General features: G+C 45.6%; 1 long non-coding RNA gene across 1 annotated transcript; it reads left to right on the plus strand.

Moving 5' to 3' along the window:
* The first annotated feature begins 1,059 nt into the window (after positions 1–1,059).
* On the plus strand, positions 1,060–22,198 carry LOC118941434 (uncharacterized). Its single transcript, XR_005037653.2, has 3 exons — positions 1,060–1,417; positions 1,515–1,585; positions 21,560–22,198. It is a non-coding gene; the product is annotated as an uncharacterized LOC118941434 (long non-coding RNA).
* Positions 22,199–27,440: the final 5,242 nt, after the last annotated feature.

Consider the following 27,440-nt stretch of genomic DNA (forward strand, 5'->3'; position numbering starts at 1 on the left):
CATTTGGGAGAATCCCTGGGTGTATCACTGAAGAGCTTATCATTGAAACTGGGGGAGGATGCCATTCTGGACTGCCTTCTGTCCACTAACTGTAGGTTGGCCACTGTAAGCTGGTACAGGCAGAGTACAGGAGAGAGGATTGAGATAGTACTGAGCTACCCCCTGACCAACACCTCCCATCTGCTCTACGGTCAAGGCTTCCATCCCAACATGTTCACTGTCCAGACCAACGATAGCAGCCCATTTCACCAGCAGCAGTTAGTGATCCATGGATCTAAAGAGAATGACATGGCAGTTTATTACTGTGGACCTACAGAAGGACTTGAGAGAAACAACAACTGATTTGTAGAGATTAATGTAAGGTATACCATGTAATAACATTGTACTGTATCTACAGATGTAGGATCTTAATTTGATAACTCTTTTGTTGCTGAGTATTTTCCTGCACAGCAGGAAATGCAAACGTGTTGTTTATTCAATGTTGAAAAAGGCTTCTAAGGCTTGTAATTTCCACTTTAACATTTCTGACTGATTTGCCGTAAAAAAAGAATTGTCAACCCCTACTGAAAATATCCTTTAATTACAATCCACATAATAATTCATATTTCCAGTTGCTGCAGGATTAGTTTCCTGATGTAGCAAACTGGCTCAAATTAAAATTCTGCATCTGTATAAGGTTCTCTGTAATGGCCTTCCAAAGCAACTCCTAATAAACTCTCAGGTTGATGTTGTTGTTTTGTTATTGCCATGTTCTGAGAGTGAATATTTCTTGTGGGTTGACTAACAGTATGATGGCAAAGGGAGAAGTAAAGTTAAGCCGCTTGTGGTTCACAGACAATCCTCATTGTCAGAATCCCCCAAATACTCCAGAGTGGGCAGAACTGGAGAAGTCGTACATGAGTCTACATTTGTTTTAGACACAACCACTCGTGCCAGTTCTTCTTGTTTTTCTATACTCCTTCAAACTGAATAACTGATCTACTTGTTTTGAGCCTGCAATAGAGGGGCACAACACGTGGCTTGGGAAAAAAAACTCATGTTCCACCCAGATAGTTTTTCACAACATTTCCTCTTTGCACCGGTGTCCCGCCTCTAGACCAACTTAGTTGTGAGAAAGTCTGTATCTTTAGAGGAGGTAGCCATATGACTGTATCATTTATTGATATTCTCCTAATTAGTGATTAACTGACGGTTCTTAGCAGGATTGGGCTAAATGCTGAAATAAAAACCTGAGGTGAAGAACTATCTTTCCCTGCAGTAGAAGTCCATGTGAGAGGAGAGAGCTGTATGATACTAGAAGGACAAGACACCAATAAGGGGCTCACAGCAGGTGGGCTTTTCTCCTATCCAGAGCACCAACTGAAACAGACAGAATGAACAGAGCACGAGGACTGTGTTTCACTTTACTACTACTGGGGTAACTTTCAGCTCAACTTTCAATCCAGATTGCATTGCAGTCACTATGTGGACTTTTGCAGTGTTCTGGTGATAATTATGGTCATGTTTTTCCTTAGGTGTGTACATGGGAGCAAGTCTCCTCAAAGAGAAGTGGTATTCAGTAGAGGGATCCAACTCTTTGTTGAAGGTAGGCTAGAATTAAATCCCTTTTGCATTAATAAAATATAAATGTATAGGTGAATTGTTTTTGTACACATTCTCCCACAACGCAGACCACAATTGGGTCGTTCCACCAATTCGGAGCTTTTTGAGAAGTGTTCCAAAAAATGTTTGATTTCAAGTCATTTTAACGTTCTGTCATAAAGAGCCATTCAAATCAATTGTCACATGGTTTGCAAACAACAGGTGTAGACTAACAGGGAAATGCTTACTTATGGGTCCATGTCCAACAATGCAGAGTTAAAGCTAAGGTAAAACATGTAAAAATAATTGAAAAACCGACACAAGGAATAAATATACAGTGATTAACAAATAACAATGAGTAAAACATAACATGGCTAAATACAGGAAGTAGAAAATAACATGGCTAAATACAGGAAGTAGAAAATAATATGGCTATATACAGGGAACAGAAAATAGCATGGCTAAATACAGGAAGTAGAAAATAATATGGCTATGTATAGGGAACAGAAAATAACATGGCTACATACAGGGAACAGAAAATAACATGGCTATATACAGGGAGTAGAAAATAACATGGCTATTGACAGGGAGTAAAAAATAACATGGCTATATACAGGGAACAGAAAATAACATGGCTATATGCAGGGAACAGAAAATAACATGGTTATCTATATACAGGGAGTAGAAAATAACATGGCTATATACAGGGAGTAGAAAATAACATGGCTGTATACAGGAAGTAGAAAATAACATGGCTATCTATATACAGGGAGTAGAAAATAACATGGCTATATACAGGGAGTAGAAAATAACATGGCTATATACAGGGAGTAGAAAATAACATGGCTATATACAGGGAGTAGAAAATAACATGGTTATTGATAGGGAGTAAAAAATAACATGGCTATTGATAGAGAGTAAAAAATAACATGGCTATTGATAGAGAGTAAAAAATAACATGGCTATTGATAGGGAGTAAAAAATAACATGGCTATATACAAGGAACAGAAAATAACATGGCTATTGATAGGGAGTAAAAAATAACATGGCTATACACAGGGAGTAGAAAATAACATGGCTGTATACAGGAAGTAGAAAATAACATGGCTATCTATATACAGGGAGTAGAAAATAACATGGCTGTACACAGGAAGTAGAAAATAACATGGCTATCTATATACAGGGAGTAGAAAATAACATGGCTGTATACAGGAAGTAGAAAATAACATGGCTATCTATATACAGGGAGTAGAAAATAACATGGCTGTATATATACAGGGAGTAGAAAATAACATGGCTATCTATGTACAGGGAGTAGAAAATAACATGGCTGTATACAGGGAGTAAAAAATACCATGGCTATCTATATACAGGGAGTAGAAAATACCATGGCTATCTATATACAGGGAGTAAAAAATAACATGGCTATCTATATACAGGGAGTAGAAAATAACATGGCTATCTATATACAGGGAGTAGAAAATAACATTGCTATTGATAGGGAGTACAAAAATAACATTGCTATATACAGGAAACAGAAAATAACATGGCTATATATATACAGGGAGTAGAAAATAACATGACTGTATACAGGAAGTAGAAAATAACATGGCTATCTATATACAGGGAGTAGAAAATAACATGGCTGTATACAGGAAGTAGAAAATAACATGGCTATCTATATACAGGGAGTAGAAAATAACATGGTTGTATACAGGAAGTAGAAAATAACATGGTTATCTATATACCGGGAGTTGAAAATAACATGGCTGTATACAGGAAGTAGAAAATAACATGGCTATCTATATACAGGGAGTAGAAAATACCATGGCTATATATATACAGGGAGTAAAAAATAACATGCCTATATACAGGGAGTAGAAAATACCATGGCAATCTATATACAAGGAGTAGAAAATAACATGGCTGTACACAGGGAGTGGAAAATAACATGGCTATCTATATACAGGGAGTAGAAAATAACATGGCTATCTATATACAGGGAGTAGAAAATAACATTGCTATTGATAGGGAGTAAAAAATAACATGGCTATATTCATGGAACAGAAAATAACATGGCTATATACAGGGAGTAGAAAATAACATGACTATCTATATACAGGGAGTAGAAAATAACATGGCTGTATACAGGAAGTAGAAAATAACATGGCTATCTATATACAGGGAGTAGAAAATAACATGGTTGTATACAGGAAGTAGAAAATAACATGGTTATCTATATACAGGGAGTAGAAAATAACATGGCTGTATACAGGAAGTAGAAAATAACATGGCTATCTATATACAGGGAGTAGAAAATAACATGGCTATGTATATACAGGGAGTAGAAAATAACATGGCTGTATACAGGAAGTAGAAAATAACATGGCTATCTATATACAGGGAGTAGAAAATAACATGGCTGTATACAGGAAGTAGAAAATAACATGGTTATCTATATACAGGGAGTAGAAAATAACATGAGATGTTTGATATGGGTCTGGAAGGAGAGTTTACAGTCTAACCAGACACCTAAGTATTTGTAGTTGTCCACGTATTCTAAGTCAGAGTTACAAGTTTTACTTGTATTTAAGAGCAATTGGAGGCCACGGAAGGAGAGTTGTATGGCATTGAAGCTTTCCTGGAGGGTTGTTAACCTGTCTAAGATATTGGTTCCCAATTGGGAATCAACCCTCCCACGTTCAGCTGAAACGGTGGCGCATGGAACGCAAAAATATTCTTACAAATATTTAACCTCCACACATTAACAAGTCCAATAGCTCAAATGAAAGATAAACACCTTGTTCATCTAGCCAGCAAGTCAGATTTCTAAAATGTTTTACGGCGAAAACATAGCACATATATATGTCAAACCACCACCAGACACAGCTCATTTGAATAGCCAAAACATGCAATCAACAAACGCAGGATAAAAAAATTAATCGTTCACTAACCTTTTGAAAATCTTCATCAGATGACAGTAATAGGACATGTTACACAGTACATTTTTTTTTCAATAATATGCCATTTATATCCATAAATGTCCATTGACAGTGAGTTCACGTTCAGAAATTACTCAAAAATGTCCGCAGGAAATCTAGGTAGCGCGGCAAGATAACGTAAATAGACATCATAAACTTTGACTAAATATACATGTTCTACATATAGTTAGAAAGATACACTGCTTCTTTATGCAACCGCTTTGTTAGATTTATTTTTAACGTTACAGAAATCGCACACTATTCTATATGCTGAGACGGCGCTCAGATACAAGCTACATTTCTACGTAATGTTGGAGTCAACAGAAACACAGATTTCAGCATAAATATTCCCTTACCTTCGATGGTCTTCGTTCAGAATGTTCTGGAAGGCTTCATACTTACCCAATACATTGTTTGGTTTCAAGTCTTGCGTCTTTGTATTAGCTACTGCTAATAACATCAGCTGAAATGCACCCAAAACGTCCTCTGGTCCGGAAAAGTTGCGCATCAAAACTTCAAAATTACATATTATATGTCGACTAAACAGGTCAAACCAAGTGCAGAAGCAAGCTTTATGATGTTTTAGACACACAAAACAAACTTCAATTCAATCGGCCATCGTCTGCCCTTCTCTTGAGTGCTGGAACAAAGGAATGGCTGGGACCAATTCGCGCCACAACGCACAACCTATTTTCTCGTGGCACGCACTAATTTCACTCCCATAGGGTCAATTCTCGCGGAATTTGAACGATTCAAAGCTCTACTGAAAGAGGACATCTAGAGATAGAAAGTCTCCCCAGAATCATAACTGGTTGGGAAGGGTGGGGGCGATGACGTCAAAGTTGCTCCAACTTTCATGACCACAAAAACTAGTTTGGAAGAATGCCTGCCCTGTGAGTTCTGCTATACTTACAGACATAATTCCAATGGTTTTAGAAGCTTTAGAGTGTTTTCTATCCAATAATAATTATTAACACAGTGTCCAAAGAAGGGCCAGAAGTATACAGAATGGTGTCGTCTGCGTAGAGGTGGATCAGAGACTCACCAGCAGCAAGAGCGACCTCATTGATGTATACAGAGAAGAGAGTCGGTCCAAGAATTGAACCCTGTGGCACCCCCATAGAGACTGCCAGAGGTCCGGACAGCAGACCCTCCGATTTGACACACTGAACTCTATCAGAGAAGTAGTTGGTGAACCAGGCGAGGCAATCATTTGAGAAACCAAGGCTGTCGAGTCTGCCGATGAGGATGTGGTGATTGACAGAGTCGAAAGCCTTGGCCAGATCAATGAATACGGCTGCACAGTAATGTTTCTTATCGATGGCGGTTAAGATATCGTTTAGGACCTTGAGCGTGGCTGAGGTGCACCCATGACCAGCTCTGAAACCAGATTGCATAGCAGAGAAGGTATTGTCATGTATTGTCATGTTGTGTCTTGTTTCTGTCCTTTCCTTTCACCCTGTCTCCCTCTGCTGGTCGTACTAGGTTACCGTTTCTGTCCCTCTTTCCCCCAGCTGTTCCTTGTCTTCTCTGACTACCTCATTCACCCCTTTTCCCACCTGTTCCCTTTTTCCCTCTGATTAGGTCCCTATATCTCTCTCTGTTTCTGCTCCTGTCTTTGTCGGATTCTTGTTTGTGTGTCTCATGCCTGAACCAGACTATCATCGTGTTTGCTGCAACCTTGTCCTGTCCTGTCGGAATCTACCTGTCCATCTGAGCCCACGTGTGTTCATCATTAAAGAAACTCTGTTTGTTAATTCGCTTTTGGGTCCTCATTCACGCACCTGACAGAAGAATCCGACCAAGAATGGACCCAGCGACTTCGGATCCTCTCCACTCAGCCGTCGAGATCCAGGGAGCGATGCTAGGCAGACACGAGCAGGAATTGTCTGCTGCTCGACATGCCGTTGAGACCCTGGCCACCCAAGTCTCCAACCTCACAGAACAGGTTCACCATCTCCGCCTCGATCCACCGGCCACTTCCAGGGCTTTCGAATCTCCGGAGCCCAGAATCAATAACCCGCCGTGTTACTCTGGGGAGCCCACTGAATGCCGCTCATTCCTCACCCAGTGTGATATTGTGTTTTCTCTCCAGCCCAACACTTACTCCAGGAGCACTGCTCGTGTCGCCTACGTCATATCTCTCCTTACTGGACGGGCTCGTGAGTGGGGCACGGCAATCTGGGAGGCAAGGGCTGAGTGTACTAACCAGTATCAGGACTTTAAGGAGGAGATGATACGGGTTTTTGATCGATCTGTTTTTGGGGAGGAGGCTTCCAGGGCCCTGTCTTCCCTATGTCAAGGTAATCGATCCATAACAGACTACTCTATTGAGTTTCGCACTCTTGCTGCCTCCAGTGGCTGGAACGAGTCGGCTTTGCTCGCTCGTTTTCTGGAGGGTCTCCGCGCAGAGGTAAAGGATGAGATTATCTCCCGGGAGGTTCCTTCCAGCATGGATTCCTTGATTGAACTCGCTATTCGCATTGAGCGACGGGTTGATCTTCGTCACCGAGCTCGTGGAAAGGAGCTCGCGTTCTCCGTTGCCCCCCTCTCCGCTTCACTACCATCTTCCTCTGCCGGCTCGGGTGCTGAGCCTATGCAGCTGGGAGGTATCCGCATCTCGACTAAGGAGCGGGAACGGAGAATCACCAACCGCCTCTGTCTCTATTGCGGTTCTGCTGGTCATTTTGTCACTTCATGTCCAGTAAAAGCCAGAGCTCATCAGTAAGCGGAGGGCTACTGGTGAGCGCTACTACTCCTGTCTCTCCTTCAAGATCCTGCACTACCTTGTCGGTCCATCTACGCTGGACCGGTTCGTCAGCTTCCTGCAGTGCCTTAATAGACTCTGGGGCGGAGGGCTGTTTTATGGACGAGACCTGGGCTCGCGAACATGACATTCCTCTCAGACAGTTAAGGGAGCCCACGGCCTTGTTCGCCCTGGATGGTAGTCCTCTCCCCAGGATTCAGCGTGAGACGCTACCTTTAACCCTCACTGTTTCTGGTAATCATAGCGAAACCATTTCTTTTTTAATTTTTCGTTCACCTTTTACACCTGTTGTTTTGGGCCATCCCTGGCTAGTTTGTCATAATCCTTCCATTAATTGGTCTAGTAATTCTATCCTCTCCTGGAACGTCTCTTGTCATGTGAAATGTTTAATGTCTGCTATCCCTCCTGTTTCCTCTGTCTCTTCTTCACAGGAGGAGCCTGGTGATTTGACAGGGGTGCCGGAGGAATATCACGATCTGCGCACGGTGTTCAGTCGGTCCAGGGCCACCTCTCTTCCTCCACACCGGTCGTATGATTGTAGTATTGATCTCCTTCCGGGAACCACTCCCCCCCGGGGTAGACTATACTCTCTGTCGGCTCCCGAACGTAAGGCTCTCGAAGATTATTTGTCTGTAGCTCTTGACGCCGGTACCATAGTCCCCTCCTCCTCTCCCGCCGGAGCGGGGTTTTTTTTTTGTCAAGAAGAAGGACGGGTCTCTGCGCCCCTGCATAGATTATCGAGGGCTGAATGACATAACAGTGAAGAATCGTTATCCGCTTCCTCTTATGTCTTCAGCCTTCGAGATCCTGCAGGGAGCCAGGTTTTTCACTAAGTTGGACCTTCGTAACGCTTACCATCTCGTGCGCATCAGGGAGGGGGACGAGTGGAAGACGGCGTTTAACACTCCGTTAGGGCACTTTGAATACCGGGTTCTTCCTTTCGGCCTCGCTAACGCTCCAGCTGTCTTTCAGGCATTAGTCAATGATGTCCTGAGAGACATGCTGAACATCTTTGTTTTCGTTTACCTTGACGATATCCTGATTTTTTCACCGTCACTCCAGATTCATGTTCAGCACGTTCGACGTGTCCTCCAGCGCCTTTTAGAGAATTGTCTTTTTGTGAAGGCTGAGAAGTGCACTTTTCATGCCTCCTCCGTCACATTTCTCGGTTCTGTTATTTCCGCTGAAGGCATTAAGATGGATCCCGCTAAGGTCCAAGCTGTCATTGATTGGCCCGTCCCTAAGTCACGCGTCGAGCTGCAGCGCTTTCTCGGCTTCGCGAACTTCTATCGTCGTTTCATCCGTAATTTCGGTCAGGTGGCAGCTCCTCTCACAGCCCTTACTTCTGTCAAGACGTGCTTTAAGTGGTCCGTTTCCGCCCAGGGAGCTTTTGATCTCCTCAAGAATCGTTTTACATCCGCTCCTATCCTTGTTACACCTGACGTCTCTAGACAGTTCGTTGTCGAGGTTGACGCGTCAGAGGTGGGCGTGGGAGCCATTCTTTCTCAGCGCTCCCTCTCTGACGACAAGGTCCACCCATGCGCGTATTTTTCTCATCGCCTGTCGCCGTCGGAACGTAACTATGATGTGGGAAACCGCGAACTGCTCGCCATCCGGTTAGCCCTAGGCGAATGGCGACAGTGGTTGGAGGGGGCGACCGTTCCTTTTGTCGTTTGGACTGACCATAGGAACCTTGAGTACATCCGTTCTGCCAAACGACTTAATGCGCGTCAGGCGCGTTGGGCGCTGTTTTTCGCTCGTTTCGAGTTCGTGATTTCTTATCGTCCGGGCTCTAAGAACACCAAGCCTGATGCTTTATCTCGTCTCTTCAGTTCTTCAGTAGCCTCCACTGACCCCGAGGGGATTCTCCCTGAGGGGCGTGTTGTCGGGTTGACTGTCTGGGGAATTGAGAGGCAGGTAAAGCAAGCGCTCACTCACACTCCGTCGCCGCGCGCTTGTCCTAGGAACCTTCTTTTCGTTCCCGTTCCTACTCGTCTGGCCGTTCTTCAGTGGGCTCACTCTGCCAAGTTAGCCGGCCACCCTGGCGTTCGGGGTACGCTTGCTTCCATTCGCCAGCGTTTTTGGTGGCCCACCCGGGAGCATGACACGCGTCGTTTCGTGGCTGCTTGTTCGGTCTGCGCGCAGACTAAGTCCGGTAACTCCCCTCCTGCCGGCCGTCTCAGGCCGCTTCCCAGTCCCTCTCGACCGTGGTCTCACATCGCCTTAGATTTTGTCACCGGACTGCCTTCGTCAGCGGGGAAGACTGTTATTCTTACGGTTGTCGATAGGTTCTCTAAGGCGGCTCATTTCATTCCCCTTGCTAAGCTTCCTTCTGCTAAAGAGACGGCACAAATCATCATCGAGAATGTTTTCAGAATTCATGGCCTTCCGTCAGACGTCGTTTCGGACAGAGGTCCGCAATTCACGTCTCAATTTTGGAGGGAGTTTTGCCGTTTGATTGGGGCTTCCGTCAGTCTCTCTTCCGGCTTTCACCCCCAGTCTAACGGTCAAGCAGAACGGGCCAATCAGACTATTGGTCGCATCTTACGCAGTCTTTCTTTTCGCAACCCTGCGTCTTGGTCAGAACAGCTCCCCTGGGCAGAATACGCCCACAACTCGCTTCCTTCGTCTGCGACCGGGCTATCTCCTTTTCAGAGTAGCCTCGGGTACCAGCCTCCGCTGTTCTCATCTCAGTTCGCCGAGTCCAGCGTCCCCTCCGCTCAGGCTTTTGTCCAACGTTGCGAGCGCACCTGGAAGAGGGTCAGGTCTGCACTTTGCCGTTATAGGACGCAGACTGTGAGGGCTGCTAATAAGCGTAGAACTAAGAGTCCTAGATATTGTCGCGGTCAGAGAGTTTGGCTCTCCACTCAGAACCTTCCCCTTAAGACGGCTTCTCGCAAGTTGACCCCGCGGTTCATTGGTCCGTTCCGTATTTCTCGGGTCATTAATCCTGTCGCAGTTCGACTTCTTCTTCCGCGATACCTTCGTCGCGTCCACCCGGTCTTCCATGTCTCCTGTATCAAGCCCGTTCTTCGCGCCCCCGCTCGTCTTCCCCCCCCCCCCCCCATCCTTGTCGAGGGCGCACCCATCTACAGGGTCCGTAGGATTTTGGACATGCGTCCTCGGGGCCGTGGTCACCAGTACCTCGTAGATTGGGAGGGGTACGGTCCTGAGGAGAGGAGTTGGGTTCCCTCTCGGGACGTGCTGGACCGTGCGCTGATCGAGGATTTCCTCCGTTGCCGCCAGGTTTCCTCCTCGAGTGCGCCAGGAGGCGCTCGGTGAGTGGGGGGGTACTGTCATGTATTGTCATGTTGTGTCTTGTTTCTGTCCTTTCCTTTCACCCTGTCTCCCTCTGCTGGTCGTACTAGGTTACCGTTTCTGTCCCTCTTTCCCCCAGCTGTTCCTTGTCTTCTCTGACTACCTCATTCACCCCTTTTCCCACCTGTTCCCTTTTTCCCTCTGATTAGGTCCCTATATCTCTCTCTGTTTCTGCTCCTGTCTTTGTCGGATTCTTGTTTGTGTGTCTCATGCCTGAACCAGACTATCATCGTGTTTGCTGCAACCTTGTCCTGTCCTGTCGGAATCTACCTGTCCATCTGAGCCCACGTGTGTTCATCATTAAAGAAACTCTGTTTGTTAATTCGCTTTTGGGTCCTCATTCACGCACCTGACAGGTATGGTGAGATTCGAAATGGTCGGTAATCTGTTTGTTGACTTGGCTTTCGAATACCTTAGAAAGGCATGGTAGGATAGATATAGGTCTGTAGCAGTTTGGGTCAAGAGTGTCCCCCCCTTTGAAGAGGGGGATGACCGCAGCTGCTTTCCAATCTTTGGGAATCTCAGACGACACGAAAGAGAGGTTGAACAGGCTAGTAATAGGGGTGGCAACAATTTCGGCAGATAATTTTAGAAAGAAAGGGTCCAGATTGTCTAGCCCGGCTGATTTGTAGGGGTCTAGATTTTGCAGCTCATTCAGAACATCAGCTGAACGGATTTCGGAGAAGGAGAAATGGGGAAGGCTTGGGCGAGTTGCTGTGGGGGGTGCAGTGCTGTTGACTGGGGTAGGAGTAGCCAGGTGGAAAGCATGGCCAGCCGCAGAAAAATGTTTATTGAAATTCTCAATTATGGTGGATTTATCAGTGGTGACAGTGTTTCCTATCTTCAGTGCAGTGGGCAGCTGGGAGGAGGTGTTCTTATTCTCCATGGACTTTACAGTGTCCCAGAACCTTTTTGAGTTAGTGTTGCAGGAAGCAAATTTCTGCTTGAAAAAGCTAGCCTTGGCTTTTCTAACTGCCTGTGTATAATGGTTTCTAGCTTCCCTGAACAGCTGCATATCACGGGGGCTGTTCGATGCTAATGCAGAACGCCATAGGATGTTTTTGTGTTGGTTAAGGGCAGTCAGGTCTGGGGAGAACCAAGGGCTATATCTGTTCCTGGTTCTAAATTTCTTGAATGGGACATGTTTATTTAAGATGGTTAGGAAGGCATTTAAAAAAAATATCCAGGCATCCTCTACTGACGGGATGAGACCAATATCCTTCCAGGATACCCCGGCCAGGTCGATTAGAAAGGCCTGCTTGCTGAAGTGTTTCAGGGAGCGTTTTACAGTGATGAGTGGAGGTCGTTTGACCGCTGACCCATTACGGATGCAGGCAATGAGGCAGTGATTGCTGAGATCTTGGTTGAAGACAGCAGAGGTGTATTTAGAGGGCAAGTTGGTTAGGATGATATATATGAGGGTGCCCGTGTTTATGGCTTTGGGGAGGTACCTGGTAGGTTCATTGATAATTTGTGTGAGATTGAGGGCATCAAGTTTAGATTGTAGGTTGGCTGGGTTGTTAAGCATGTTCCAGTTTAGGTCGCCTAGCAGCACGAGCTCTGAAGATAGATGGGGGGCAATCAGTTCACATATGGTGTCCAGAGCAAAGCTGGGGGCAGAGGGTGGTCTATAGCAGGCGGCAACGGTGAGAGACTTGTTTTTAGAGAGGTGGATTTTTAAAAGTAGAAGTTCAAATTGTTTTGGTACAGACCTGGATAGTAGGACAGAACTCTGCAGGCTATCTTTGCAGTAGATTGCAACACCGCCCACTTTGGCAGTTCTATCTTGTCTGAAAATGTTGTAGTTTGGAATTAAAATTTCAGAATTTTTGGTGGTCTTCCTAAGCCAGGATTCAGACAGCTAGAACATCCGGGTTGGCAGAGTGTGCTAAAGCAGTGAATAGAACAAACTTAGGGAGGAGGCTTCTAATGTTAACATGCATGAAACCAAGGCTATTACGGTTACAGAAGTCGTCAAAAGAGAGCGCCTGGGGAATAGGAGTGGAGCTAGGCACTGCAGGGCCTGGATTCACCTCTACATCGCCAGAGGAACAGAGGAGGAGTAGAATAAGGGTGCGGCTAAAAGCAATAAGAATTGGTCGTCTAGAACGTCTGGAACAGAGAGTAAAAGGAGGTTTCTGGGGGCGATAAAATAGCATCAAGGTATAATGTACAGACGGATAATGTATGTTAGGATGTGAATACAGTGGAGATAAACCTAGGTATTGAGTGATGAAGAGAGAGATATTGTCTCTGGAAACATCATTGAAACCAGGAGATGTAATTGCATGTGTGGGTGGTTATTTTCTACTTCCTGTATACAACCATGTTATTTTCTACTCCCTGTATATATATAGCCATGTTATTTTCTACTTCCTGTATACAGCCATGTTATTTTCTACTCCCTGTATATAGATAACATGGCTATCTATATACAGGGAGTAGAAAATAACATGGTTATCTATATACAGGGAGTAGAAAATAACATGGCTATCTATATACAGGGAGTAAAAAATAACATGGTTATCTATATACAGAGAACAGAAAATAACATGGCTATCTATATACAGGGAGTAGAAAATAACATGGCTATCTATATACAGGGAGTAAAAAATAACATGGCTATCTATATACAGGGAGTAGAAAATAGCATGGCTATCTATATACAGAGAACAGAAAATAACATGGCTATATACAGGGAACAGAAAATAACATGGCTATATACAGGGAACAGAAAATAACATGGCTATATACAGAGAACATAAAATAACATGGCTATATACAGGGAGTAGAAGATAACATGGCTGTATACAGGGAGTAGAAAATAACATGGCTATATATAGAGAGGTGAAAATGACATGGCTATATACAGGGAACAGAAAATAACATGGCTACATGCAGGGAGTAGAAAATAACATGGCTATATACAGGGAGTAGAAAATAACATGGCTATATATAGAGAGGTGAAAATGACATGGCTATCTATACAGGGAGTAGCAAATAACATGGCTACATGCAGGGAGTAGAAAATAACATGGCTATCTATACAGGGAGTAGAAAATAACATGGCTATCTATAGGAGTAGAAAATATAATGGCTATCTATATACAGGGAGTAGAAAATAGCATGGCTATTTACAGGAAGTAAAAAATAGCATGGCTATGTACAGGAAGTAGAAAATAACATGGCTATCAATACAGGGAGTATAAAATAACATGGTTACATACAGGGAGTAGAAAATAACATGGCTACATACAGGGAGTAGAAAATAACATGGCTATATACAGGGAGTAGAAAATAACATGGCTACATACAGGGAGTAGAAAATAACATGGTTATCTATATACAGGGAGTAGAAAATAACATGGCTACATACAGGGAGTAGAAAATAACATGGCTACATACAGGGAGTAGAAAATAACATGGTTATCTATATACAGGGAGTAGAAAATAACATGGCTACATACAGGGAGTAGAAAATAACATGGCTACATACAGGGAGTAGAAAAGAACATGGCTACATACAGGGAGTAGAAAATAACATGGTTACATACAGGGAGTAGAAAATAACATGGCTATATACAGGGAGTAGAAAATAACATGGCTACATACAGGGAGTAGAAAATAACATGGCTATATACAGGGAGTAGAAAATAACATGGCTATATACAGGGAGTACCAGTACCGAGTCGATGTGCAGGGGTACGAGGTAATTGAGGTAGCTATGTACTGTACATATAGGTAGAGGTAAAGTGACTAGGCAACAGCACTTGTTCATTTTCATAAATGACTATAGTAAGTGGCAATAAAACTCGACAGCTTGAAGTCCTAGACTCTGGACATGATTTACCTCTGGTTATGTCATGTATTGTCATGTTGTGTGTTTCTGTCCTTTCCCTTCACCCTGTCTCCCTCTGCTGGTCGTTGTTAGGTTACCTTTTCTCCCCCTCTTTTCCCCAGCTGTGCCTTGTCTCCTCCTAACTACCCATTCACCCCGTTTCCCACCTGTTCCCTTTTTCCCTCTGATTAGGTCCCTATATCTCTCTCTGTTTTTGTTCCTGTCCTTGTCGGATTCTTGTTTGTTGTGTTTCATGCCTGAACCAGACTATCGTCCTGTTTGCTGTAACCTTGTCCTGTCCTGTCGGAATCTGCCGGTCTATCTGAGCCTACCTACGTTTGGTTATTAAAGAAGCTCTGTTTAAGTTAGTTCGCGTTTGGGTCCTCATTCACTCACCCTAACAGAAGAATCCGACCAAGAATGGACCCAGCGACTTCGGATCCTCTCCACTCAGCCGTCGAGATCCAGGGAGCGATGCTAGGCAGACACGAGCAGGAATTGTCTGCTGCTCGACATGCCGTTGAGACCCTGGCCACCCAAGTCTCCAACCTCACAGAACAGGTTCACCATCTCCGCCTCGATCCACCGGCCACTTCCAGGGCTTTCGAATCTCCGGAGCCCAGAATCAATAACCCGCCGTGTTACTCTGGGGAGCCCACTGAATGCCGCTCGTTCCTCACCCAGTGTGATATTGTGTTTTCTCTCCAGCCCAACACTTACGCCAGGAGCACTGCTCGTGTCGCCTACGTCATATCTCTCCTTACTGGACGGGCTCGTGAGTGGGGCACGGCAATCTGGGAGGCAAGGGCTGAGTGTACTAACCAGTATCAGGACTTTAAGGAGGAGATGATACGGGTTTTTGATCGATCTGTTTTTGGGGAGGAGGCTTCCAGGGCCCTGTCTTCCCTATGTCAAGGCAATCGATCCATAACTGACTACTCTATTGAGTTTCGCACTCTTGCTGCCTCCAGTGGCTGGAACGAGCCGGCTTTGCTCTCTCGTCTTCTGGAGGGTCTCCGCGCAGAGGTAAAGGATGAGATTCTCTCCCGGGAGGTTCCTTCCAGCGTGGATTCCTTGATTGAACTCGCTATTCGCATTGAGCGACGGGTTGATCTTCGTCACCGAGCTCGTGGAAAGGAGCTCGCGTTCTCCGTTGCCCCCCTCTCCGCATCACTACCATCTTCCTCTGCCGGCTCGGGAGCTGAGCCTATGCAGCTGGGAGGTATCCGCATCTCGACTAAGGAGAGGGAACGGAGAATCACCAACCGCCTCTGTCTCTATTGCGGTTCTGCTGGCCATTTTGTCACTTCATGTCCAGTAAAAGCCAGAGCTCATCAGTAAGCGGAGGGCTACTGGTGAGCGCTACTACTCCTGTCTCTCCTTCAAGATCCTGCACTACCTTGTCGGTCCATCTACGCTGGACCGGTTCGTCAGCTTCCTGCAGTGCCTTAATAGACTCTGGGGCCGAGGGCTGTTTTATGGACGAGACCTGGGCTCGGGAACATGACATTCCTCTCAGACAGTTAAGGGAGTCCACGGCCTTGTTCGCCCTGGATGGTAGTCCTCTCCCCAGGATTCAGCGTGAGACGCTACCTTTAACCCTCACTGTTTCTGGTAATCATAGCGAAACCATTTCTTTTTTGATTTTTCGTTCACCTTTTACACCTGTTGTTTTGGGCCATCCCTGGCTAGTTTGTCATAATCCTTCCATTAATTGGTCTAGTAATTCTATCCTCTCCTGGAACGTCTCTTGTCATGTGAAATGTTTAATGTCTGCTATCCCTCCTGTTTCCTCTGTCTCTTCTTCACAGGAGGAGCCTGGTGATTTGACAGGGGTGCCGGAGGAATATCACGATCTGCGCACGGTGTTCAGTCGGTCCAAGGCCACCTCTCTTCCTCCACACCGGTCGTATGATTGTAGTATTGATCTCCTTCCGGGAACCACTCCCCCCCGGGGTAGACTATACTCTCTGTCGGCTCCCGAACGTAAGGCTCTCGAGGATTATTTGTCTGTAGCTCTTGACGCCGGTACCATAGTCCCCTCCTCCTCTCCCGCCGGAGCGGGGTTTTTTTTTGTCAAGAAGAAGGACGGGTCTCTGCGCCCCTGCATAGATTATCGAGGGCTGAATGACATAACAGTTAAGAATCGTTATCCGCTTCCTCTTATGTCTTCAGCCTTCGAGATCCTGCAGGGAGCCAGGTTTTTCACTAAGTTGGACCTTCGTAACGCTTACCATCTCGTGCGCATCAGGGAGGGGGACGAGTGGAAGACGGCGTTTAACACTCCGTTAGGGCACTTTGAATACCGGGTTCTTCCTTTCGGCCTCGCTAACGCTCCAGCTGTCTTTCAGGCATTAGTCAATGATGTCCTGAGAGACATGCTGAACATCTTTGTTTTCGTTTACCTTGACGATATCCTGATTTTTTCACCGTCACTCCAGATTCATCTTCAGCACGTTCGACGTGTCCTCCAGCGCCTTTTAGAGAATTGTCTTTTTGTGAAGGCTGAGAAGTGCACTTTTCATGCCTCCTCCGTCACATTTCTCGGTTCTGTTATTTCCGCTGAAGGCATTAAGATGGATCCCGCTAAGGTTCAAGCTGTCATTGATTGGCCCGCCCCTAAGTCACGCGTCGAGCTGCAGCGCTTTCTCGGCTTCGCGAACTTCTATCGTCGTTTCATCCGTAATTTCGGTCAGGTGGCAGCTCCTCTCACAGCCCTTACTTCTGTCAAGACGTGCTTTAAGTGGTCCGTTTCCGCCCAGGGAGCTTTTGATCTCCTCAAGAATCGTTTTACATCCGCTCCTATCCTTGTTACACCTGACGTCTCTAGACAGTTCGTTGTCGAGGTTGACGCGTCAGAGGTGGGCGTGGGAGCCATTCTTTCTCAGCGCTCCCTCTCTGACGACAAGGTCCACCCATGCGCGTATTTTTCTCATCGCCTGTCCCCGTCGGAACGTAACTATGATGTGGGAAACCGCGAACTGCTCGCCATCCGGTTAGCCCTAGGCGAATGGCGACAGTGGTTGGAGGGGGCGACCGTTCCTTTTGTCGTTTGGACTGACCATAGGAACCTTGAGTACATCCGTTCTGCCAAACGACTTAATGCGCGTCAGGCGCGTTGGGCGCTGTTTTTCGCTCGTTTCGAGTTCGTGATTTCTTATCGTCCGGGCTCTAAGAACACCAAGCCTGATGCTTTATCTCGTCTCTTCAGTTCTTCAGTAGCCTCCACTGACCCCGAGGGGATTCTCCCTGAGGGGCGTGTTGTCGGGTTGACTGTCTGGGGAATTGAGAGGCAGGTAAAGCAAGCGCTCACTCACACTCCGTCGCCGCGCGCTTGTCCTAGGAACCTTCTTTTCGTTCCCGTTCCTACTCGTCTGGCCGTTCTTCAGTGGGCTCACTCTGCCAAGTTAGCCGGCCACCCTGGCGTTCGGGGTACGCTTGCTTCCATTCGCCAGCGTTTTTGGTGGCCCACCCGGGAGCATGACACGCGTCGTTTCGTGGCTGCTTGTTCGGTCTGCGCGCAGACTAAGTCCGGTAACTCCCCTCCTGCCGGCCGTCTCAGGCCGCTTCCCATTCCCTCTCGACCGTGGTCTCACATCGCCTTAGATTTTGTCACCGGACTGCCTTCGTCAGCGGGGAAGACTGTTATTCTTACGGTTGTCGATAGGTTCTCTAAGGCGGCTCATTTCATTCCCCTTGCTAAGCTTCCTTCTGCTAAAGAGACGGCACAAATCATCATCGAGAATGTTTTCAGAATTCATGGCCTTCCGTCAGACGTCGTTTCGGACAGAGGTCCGCAATTCACGTCTCAATTTTGGAGGGAGTTTTGCCGTTTGATTGGGGCTTCCGTCAGTCTCTCTTCCGGCTTTCACCCCCAGTCTAACGGTCAAGCAGAACGGGCCAATCAGACTATTGGTCGCATCTTACGCAGTCTTTCTTTTCGCAACCCTGCGTCTTGGTCAGAACAGCTCCCCTGGGCAGAATACGCCCACAACTCGCTTCCTTCGTCTGCGACCGGGCTATCTCCTTTTCAGAGTAGCCTCGGGTACCAGCCTCCGCTGTTCTCATCTCAGTTCGCCGAGTCCAGCGTCCCCTCCGCTCAGGCTTTTGTCCAACGTTGCGAGCGCACCTGGAAGAGGGTCAGGTCTGCACTTTGCCGTTATAGGACGCAGACTGTGAGGGCTGCTAATAAGCGTAGAACTAAGAGTCCTAGATATTGTCGCGGTCAGAGAGTTTGGCTCTCCACTCAGAACCTTCCCCTTAAGACGGCTTCTCGCAAGTTGACCCCGCGGTTCATTGGTCCGTTCCGTATTTCTCGGGTCATTAATCCTGTCGCAGTTCGACTTCTTCTTCCGCGATACCTTCGTCGCGTCCACCCGGTCTTCCATGTCTCCTGTATTAAGCCCGTTCTTCGCGCCCCCGCTCGTCTCCCCCCCCCCCCCCCCATCCTTGTCGAGGGCGCACCCATTTACAGGGTCCGCAGGATTTTGGACATGCGTCCTCGGGGCCGTGGTCACCAGTACCTCGTTGATTGGGAGGGGTACGGTCCTGAGGAGAGGAGTTGGGTTCCCTCTCGGGACGTGCTGGACCGTGCGCTGATCGAGGATTTCCTCCGTTGCCGCCAGGTTTCCTCCTCGAGTGCGCCAGGAGGCGCTCGGTGAGTGGGGGGGTACTGTCATGTATTGTCATGTTGTGTGTTTCTGTCCTTTCCCTTCACCCTGTCTCCCTCTGCTGGTCGTTGTTAGGTTACCTTTTCTCCCCCTCTTTTCCCCAGCTGTGCCTTGTCTCCTCCTAACTACCCATTCACCCCGTTTCCCACCTGTTCCCTTTTTCCCTCTGATTAGGTCCCTATATCTCTCTCTGTTTTTGTTCCTGTCCTTGTCGGATTCTTGTTTGTTGTGTTTCATGCCTGAACCAGACTATCGTCCTGTTTGCTGTAACCTTGTCCTGTCCTGTCGGAATCTGCCGGTCTATCTGAGCCTACCTACGTTTGGTTATTAAAGAAGCTCTGTTTAAGTTAGTTCGCGTTTGGGTCCTCATTCACTCACCCTAACAGGTTAGTTCAGTCATTCCTATGGGGGCAATTCATAGGGAAAGTGCCTACAAAAATACGCCATTACTTTTGCTTTCTATTAAGTGCCAAATAAAGTAACAGCATTAACTGTAACACGGTTGAGGATTTCATCTGAAATCAGCCATAAATCCCCTTGTGACAGGTGGGATTGAAAGCTTGTTGTGTGAAACAGGGAGTGGCATTTGCATGCAAGCTTTACCATCCAAAATGTTTTTGTTAAAAAATTTCTAGCCTGTCTGTCTATGGGTAACAGGGTTGATGTGTTATTCTCGACCCGCTCAGTCTTCCCCCACAACACCAGACAATTGCCAAAAAAGAGCAGAACCAGCTCAGCTGCTTTTACACTATGATTGTACAATTATATGTTCAATGTTTCTTGTGAAAAAGGAATAGTTAAAGGAATAGTTTCACCATATTAAAACAAAAGCTCAGTTCACGTAACAGGGATGACCTTAAAATGAGGGATGGATGTAAATGAATCATAACAATAAATAAATAATAATCTTCAGATATGGCTTTGTCAAAGCAATATAATAACTAGGAAACCTGGAGAATGTTTGGGTGAAGTGGGTTAAAATATTCCAAGGTTACACAGGGTTGATGCTGAGTTTTGAAACTTTGGCAAATATTTATTCTTATTGAAAATCCGATTTATTTACTTCATTTACTATCATTTTAAGGACAGATGGAGGAGAAGAGAAGCAAGAACAGGTAGGCAATATTTAATAAAAACACAGACATGAAACAGAACACAGACAGCGTCTGGACAGGGGAAACATAAACGACAATAATGCTGACACGGGGAACCAACTGAGGAACAGACAGATATAGAGGGGCAATCCACAAATTTGAAGGAGTCCAGGTGAGTCCAATGAGCACTGATGCTGGTGACAGGTGTGCATAATGAAGGGAAGCCTGGCACCCTTGAGCGCCAGAGAGGGGGAGAGGGAGCAGGTGTGACAGTACAGCGTGGAAGCCGACGGGCCGGGTGAGGCGTGAAAGCCTGACGAAACGGCTGAGGCGTGAAAGCCTGACGAAACGGCTGAGGCGTGAGAGCCTGACGAAACGGCTGAGGCGTGAGAGCCCAACAAGCTAGCTGAGGCGTGGGAGCCCGACCAGCTAGCTGAGGCGTGGGAGCCCGACCAGCTAGCTGAGGCTTGGGAGCCCGACCAGCTAGCTGAGGCGTGGGAGCCTGACCAGCTCGCTGAGGCGTGGGAGCCCAACAAGCTAGCTGAGGCGTGGGAGCCCGACCAGCTAGCTGAGGCGTGGGAGCCCGACCAGCTAGCTGAGGCGTGGAAGCCGACGGGCCGGATGAGGCGTGAAAGCCTGACGAAACGGCTGAGGCGTGAGAGCCCGACGAGCTCGCTGAGGCGTGGGAGCCCGACAAGCTAGCTGAGGCGTGGGAGCCCGACGAGCTAGCTGAGGCGTGGGAGGCCGACGAGCCGGTTGAGGCACTCCCGGATCCATCGGCGACGGCATATGGACCCAACGTTACCAACAAAAACAAAAAACATAGACTCCCTGAAGCTTCCAATAGTGGTGTCAGACACGGACAGCGTCTGGACACGGGAAAAGTAAACTACAATAATGCTGACAGGGGGAACACAACTTAGGAACAGACAGATATAGAGGGGCAATCAACAAAATGATGGAGTCCATGTGAGTCCAATGAGCGCTGATGCGTGTAATGATGGTGACAGGTGTGCATAATGAAGGGCAGCCTGGCGCCCTCGAGCGCCAGAGAGGGGGAGTGGGAGCGGGAGCAAGCATGATAATAATATAACAGGCTTTAAAATTCTATATTGGGGCACAATTTCTACTTAAAATATCAAAAGGACACAAAAGGCTCTCATTTCGTGGAACGACCCAATTGTCTGTATTCAATAACATTTATTCAAGATATACTGTAGTACAGAGTTCCAAATGTTTCTAAACATGTTTGGTTCCAACACCTTTCACCCCGAGAGCTTCATGCATGTTGATATTCTTTCTCTCCTCAGGTTTGAACCCTTCTAATCCCTCTGTAGTAATCCTCTCCTCATTTGGGCACAACCCTGGTGCCTCACCTACACTGGTGTGTATACTCAGTGGTTTAAAAACACACCATTTGTTGGACATCATTTGGTGGATCAACAACACAGTGGTAACCCCTGAGAACAATGCCATTTGGAGTTCCAGGGGAAGTGATGGCACGTACACAACTACCGGACTGTGGACTATGTCTGGAAAGGACTGGAATCCCTATAGTAACTATGAGTGTGGAACCAGACATGAAGGAAAGCATTATAGAAATGGTACACAGCCCTCACTTTGCATGGATTTTACTTGATTACAAATATTTGTTAACCTATCAAAAATTATCCTTAGCATTTCATGTACAATCTTTACTATTATTAAAGTATTCATGATGTTTCTTGAGTATTTTATTGAAAGATCAGGTAGCCTAGTGGTTAGAGCTTTGGAATAGTAACTGAAAGGTTGCAAGTTCAAATCCCTGAGTTGACAAGGTACAAATCTGTTGTTCTTCCCCTTAAGAGACAGTTAACCCACTGTTCCTAGGCTGTCACTGAAAATAAGAATTTGTTCTTAACTGATTTGCCTAGTTAAAGAAAAAAATACAAATAAATAAATACAGATTATCATTCTGGTTGCCATTACCATATGTTGACACTAGATGGTGGTCACTGCCTGCAGTTGTAGTGTTTGTGTTGAGTGATGGTAAATTCATATGCATGGCATCTCTGTTTCACAAACTCACTGATTTCAACTGAGACAATGCTGCTCTTGTTCCTGGATGTATCTCTCAACAACAAGCTGTTATACAAATGGTCATATGCACAAAGCTGAATACTCTTTAGTTTATGTTCCAAACAACAATTGTGTTTCTGTCAGCCCTTTAAAAATATTTTTGCATAATTTATAAGTTCATAATATCATCAATAAAATATACAAATAATGAACTAATCTGCATTGCACTTTCACATACAAACTCACAACCACTTCTTTATTTTGTCCTGGTCATGCATGCGTATGCTTATGTTCTTGGGGCCACTGGTTGCTGTCTGATTCCTGTGAAGAATTAACCATAACAACCCAATTGCCATTATCAGCCAATGAAATTGCTTTTGGAGCTCAGCTAACTGCTTGCTGTGTGAGTCAATTCAGCAGATTTGGGACACTTGTTGAAGAAACCTTGGAGATATGAGGAATTTCTGAATGGGAGATGGGATGGGAAAACGTTTACGTTGTGAGTGTGTGTCTGTGAGCTGTTTCCAATTTGAAAGGCAACGTATTTTGTCAGTACACCCAGAAAAAAAGTTATATCTAGAACCTCGGGTTCTTCGGCTGTCCCCATAGGATAACCCTTTGAAGAACCCTTTTTGGTTCCAGGTAGAAGAACCCTTTTGGGTTCCATAAAGAACAATTTTTACAGAGGGTTCTACATGGAACCCAAAATGGTTCTACCTGGATCCAAAAAAGGTTAATCTATAGGGACAATGAAGAACCCTTTTGGAACCCTTTTTTCTAATAGTGAAGAACCCTTTTGGAACCCTTTTTTCTAAGAGTGTATGTACCCCGTCTGATTCATCTCACTGCCAAGTGTAACCTGCTGTCTTCACAATAACTTGAACGTGACCACTGCTTGGGGTACTATCATGGAAAATGAACTCCATACTCACTGGGCACAGATGTCAACTCAACGTCTATTCCATGTTGGTTCAACCTTATTTAATTGAAATTACGTGGCGACAACATTAATGCAACCAGTGTGTGCCCAGTGGGTATCTGACTCCAAGTTAGTAAATTCTAATTGCAAATCTATGACACGCATTTCAAGATATAGCATGACGAGCATGGAGAGACAAGTCATTGAGTGATCGACAGTACCAGTCAAAAGTTTGGACACACCTACTCATTCAAGGGTTTTTCTTAATGTTTTACTAGTTTTTACCTTGTAGAATAATAGTAAAGACATCAAAACTATGAAATAACACATATGGAATCATCAACATTTATTTGAGATTCTTCAAAGTAGCCATCCTTTGCCTTGATGACAGCTTTGCACACTATTGACATTCTCTCAACCAGCTACACCTCGGCTGCTTTTCCAACAGTCTTGAAGGAGTTCCCACATATGTTGAGCACTTGTTGGCTGCTTTTCCTTCACTCTGCGGTCCAACTCATCCCAAATCATCTCAATTGGGTTGAGACCAGGTCCTCTAATGCAGCACTCCATCACTCTCATTTTTGGTCAAATAGCCCTTACACAGCCTGGAGGTGTGATGGCTCATTGTCCTGTTGAAAAACAAATCATAGTCCCACTAAGTGCAGACAAGATGGGATGACGTATCTTTGCAGAATGCTGTGGTAGCCATGCTGGTTAAGTGTGCCTTGAATTTTAAATAAATCACCAGCAAAGCCCCCCCACGCAATCACACCTCCTTCTCCATGCTTCACGGTGGGAACCACATATCAGAGATCATCTGTTCTTCCACTCTGCATCTCACATAAACACGGCGCTTGGAAACAAAAATCTCAAATTTGGACTCATCAGACCAAAGGAGAGATTTCCACCGGTCTAATGTCCATTGCTCGTGTTTCTTGGCCCAAGCAAGTCTCTTCTTCTTATTGGTGTCCTGTAGTAGTGGTTTCTTAGCAGCAATTCGACCATGAAGGCCTGATTCACTCAGTCTCCTCTGAACATTTGATGTTGAGATGTGTCTGTTACTTGAACTCTGTGAAGCATTTATTTGGGCTGCAATTTCTGAGGCTTGTAACTCTAATTAATTTGTCTTCTGCAGAAGAGCTATCTCTGGGTCTTCCTTTCCTGTGGCGGTCCTCATGAGAGACAGTTTCATCATAGCGCTTGATGGTTTTTGTGACTGCAATTGAAGAAACTTTAAAAGTTCTTGGCATTTTCCGGATTCACTGTCCTTTGTGTCTTAAAGTAGTGATGGACTGTCATTTCTCTTTGTGTATTTGATCTGTTACGGCCATAATATGGACTTGGTATTTTACCAAATAGGGTTTTCTTCTGTATAAAACCCCTACCTTCTCACAACACTACTGATTGACTCAAACGCATTAAGGAGGATGTTACGCGGAGTGGAACAGGGGAACCCAAGAGCAGACTCAGACGAGGAAACTGGGATGAAGTAAACAAGGTATTAATTGAAACACAGGGGGAAGATGGAGTGCAGGCCAGGGCAAGCTTGGGTGGACTGCAGGAAACCAGGTGCGGAGGCTGAGGCTGGAGCGAGAGGGGTTGGGGCATCCGCCCACACAATCACACACAGAGAGAGAGAGGGAGAGGGAGAGAGTACTGGGGGAGTGGCGTCAGGTCAAGGAGACACAGGATGAGCAGTAGAGGGCGTGACAGGAGTAGATGTAACAAAGGAAAGAAATTCCACTATTTAACTTTTAACAAGGCACACTTGTTAATTGAAATGCATTCCAGGTGACTAACTCATGAAGCTGGTTGAGAGAATGCCAAGAGTATGCAAAGCTGCTGTCAAGGCAAAGGGTGGCTACTTTGAAGAATCTCAAATATAACATATATTTTGATTTGTTTAACAGTAATAGTAAAAATAAAATAAAAAACTAGAATGAGTAGGTGTATCTAATCTTTTGAATGGTACTGTACTTGTGAAACATGTTGTTACCCCCATGGACTGATCTCAGATTTGTATTTTACCTCCTAATGGTCATGGTAAGGATACAGTGGGGTAATTTGATCCTAGATCTGCACATGGGGCCAACCTGCATCTCTATAAGGACACCAGCGAATAAACAGTGTGTGCCACTGCATTTGGGCTGTTCTATGGAAGAGGTCAGGAAGCTCACCCATTCATTTTGGTTTCTCTGACTAAGCAGGAAGTACCTTTGTGCTCAGCCCTCACTGATTGGCTGTGGTGATGAGAGACATGTACTGCATTACTATTGGAGTTGTAGATAGAGAGGGGGGGGGGATAGGGGGAGGGATGGAGGAAGGGAACAGAGAGCTATGCCGACTATTTATCCATGTGACATTGCAGTCTTTCACAATTGCCTCCTCACCGTACTCACACACACACATACACGCTCAGCAGTCACACACACAAATACACACACACACAGGCTCTCTCCCTATCCCAAGACTTGCCAGCCCTATTGGAGGCAATGGTATTTTCACTACGGATGGAGTGGGTTGGCCAGTGGCCTCGTTAACCTGAAGTGCTGAGAGGATGGAAACCAGGAGATGATCTGGATGAAGCCGGCTGCTGGTGGTTGCTTGGGGAGAAAATAGAAACAAAGGCCTCATTAAAGGATTTCAAATGTTAAAGAATTAGTTGGGTGGTGGTTTGACTACTGTAGATGTTTGTTGTCAGCTGTGACATTAATGTCCTGAAATTTCAAGCAAAACTTTGAGAGGATGAATATGCTTTTTCTGATGAAAGTTCCAGACAAAGTACAGTAGTTAAATAGCCCCTAAACCCCGAGCAACCTTACAACCCCCACTGACGATAGGGACATATTCCCTTTCATAGCTTTAGATTATACGGTACAAACTCAGTCGTGTGTACATGAATAATGAGTAGAATGAATGAGTAGTGAGACATGCTCAGGGGTGGGTTCTTAGTCCCCTCCTGTACTCCCTATTCACCCACGACTGGATGGCCACGCACGACTCCAATACCATCACCACCGGAGGGTAAAGTCTTGGACCAAAAGGCTCCTGAACAGCTTCTACCCCTAAGCCCTTACACTGCTGAACAGTTAATAAAATGGGTACCTGACTATTTATATTGACCCCGTTCTTTTGCACTGATTCTCTTGCATTGGCTTTATGCACACTCACCGGATACTACTCAAACATACTACACTGACACTCCAACACACACACACACACACACACACACACACACACACACACACACACACACACACTCCATATGCTCACACACATAAAACCCACACTTATATGCATATTGACGCCACACACTCACACAGACACACTTTCACACTATTTCACACTCTTCACATACACCGATGCTACTCTGTTTATTGTCTATCCTGATTTGCCTAGTCACTTTTACCCCTTCCTACATGTGCATATTACCTCAATTACCTCAATTGCCTCGTACCCCTACACATTGACTCGGTACGGGTACTTATTGTATATAGCCTCGTTGTTGTTATTTAATTGTGTTACTATTTCCTTTTTTTGTGCAAATTTTTCATACTTTTTTAACTCTGCAATGTTGGGAAAAGGCTCACAAGAAAGCATTTTACGGTAAAGTCTACACCTGTTGTATTTGGCACATGTGACAAATACATTTGATTTGCTGCAACTAAACATGTCAATATGTGACTGCTGACACTGGTTATTATCAGTACCCCTCAATAACAACAGTTGTCTGACGCAACTGGCCTGGCTGCCTGCAGGTCTGCTCTACCGGTTGGGCCCTTAGTGTTCGACAGCTGAACCCTGTCTGTCTGAAGCTGCAGACATGTTGTTCAGCTGCAGAAATAGTCCTACCAGATAAGAGGAATGTAGTAAACAGATACCAGTCATGTTTTAATCCTTAAAGTCTGTATAATTGGAATGAGTTTGCACTACAAAGTCTGTCAGCAAAGGAGAGAGGGGAGATGTTAGTTAGGACTATATAAACCCCATTTTGAAGCCAGTTTATGCTTCTTGGCCTCAATTCAGTGAATCACACTTTTGTTTTTCTTTTTCTTTTTACCCTTTAGGAGGTTAGAAGCTGACAATTGTCCAGTCTGTTCAATCTCCCCCAACTCCACACTCCCCATCTCCACCACCCAACCCCAAGTATTTTTACAGCAGACAAGCAGGAAAGGGATTCTTTGTACAAAAACATGCAATAAATACATTTTCCA

Source organism: Oncorhynchus mykiss, chromosome 1 (genome assembly GCF_057628025.1).
Source record: "Oncorhynchus mykiss isolate SJ-2025 chromosome 1, ASM5762802v1, whole genome shotgun sequence".
Taxonomy (NCBI): domain Eukaryota; kingdom Metazoa; phylum Chordata; class Actinopteri; order Salmoniformes; family Salmonidae; genus Oncorhynchus; species Oncorhynchus mykiss.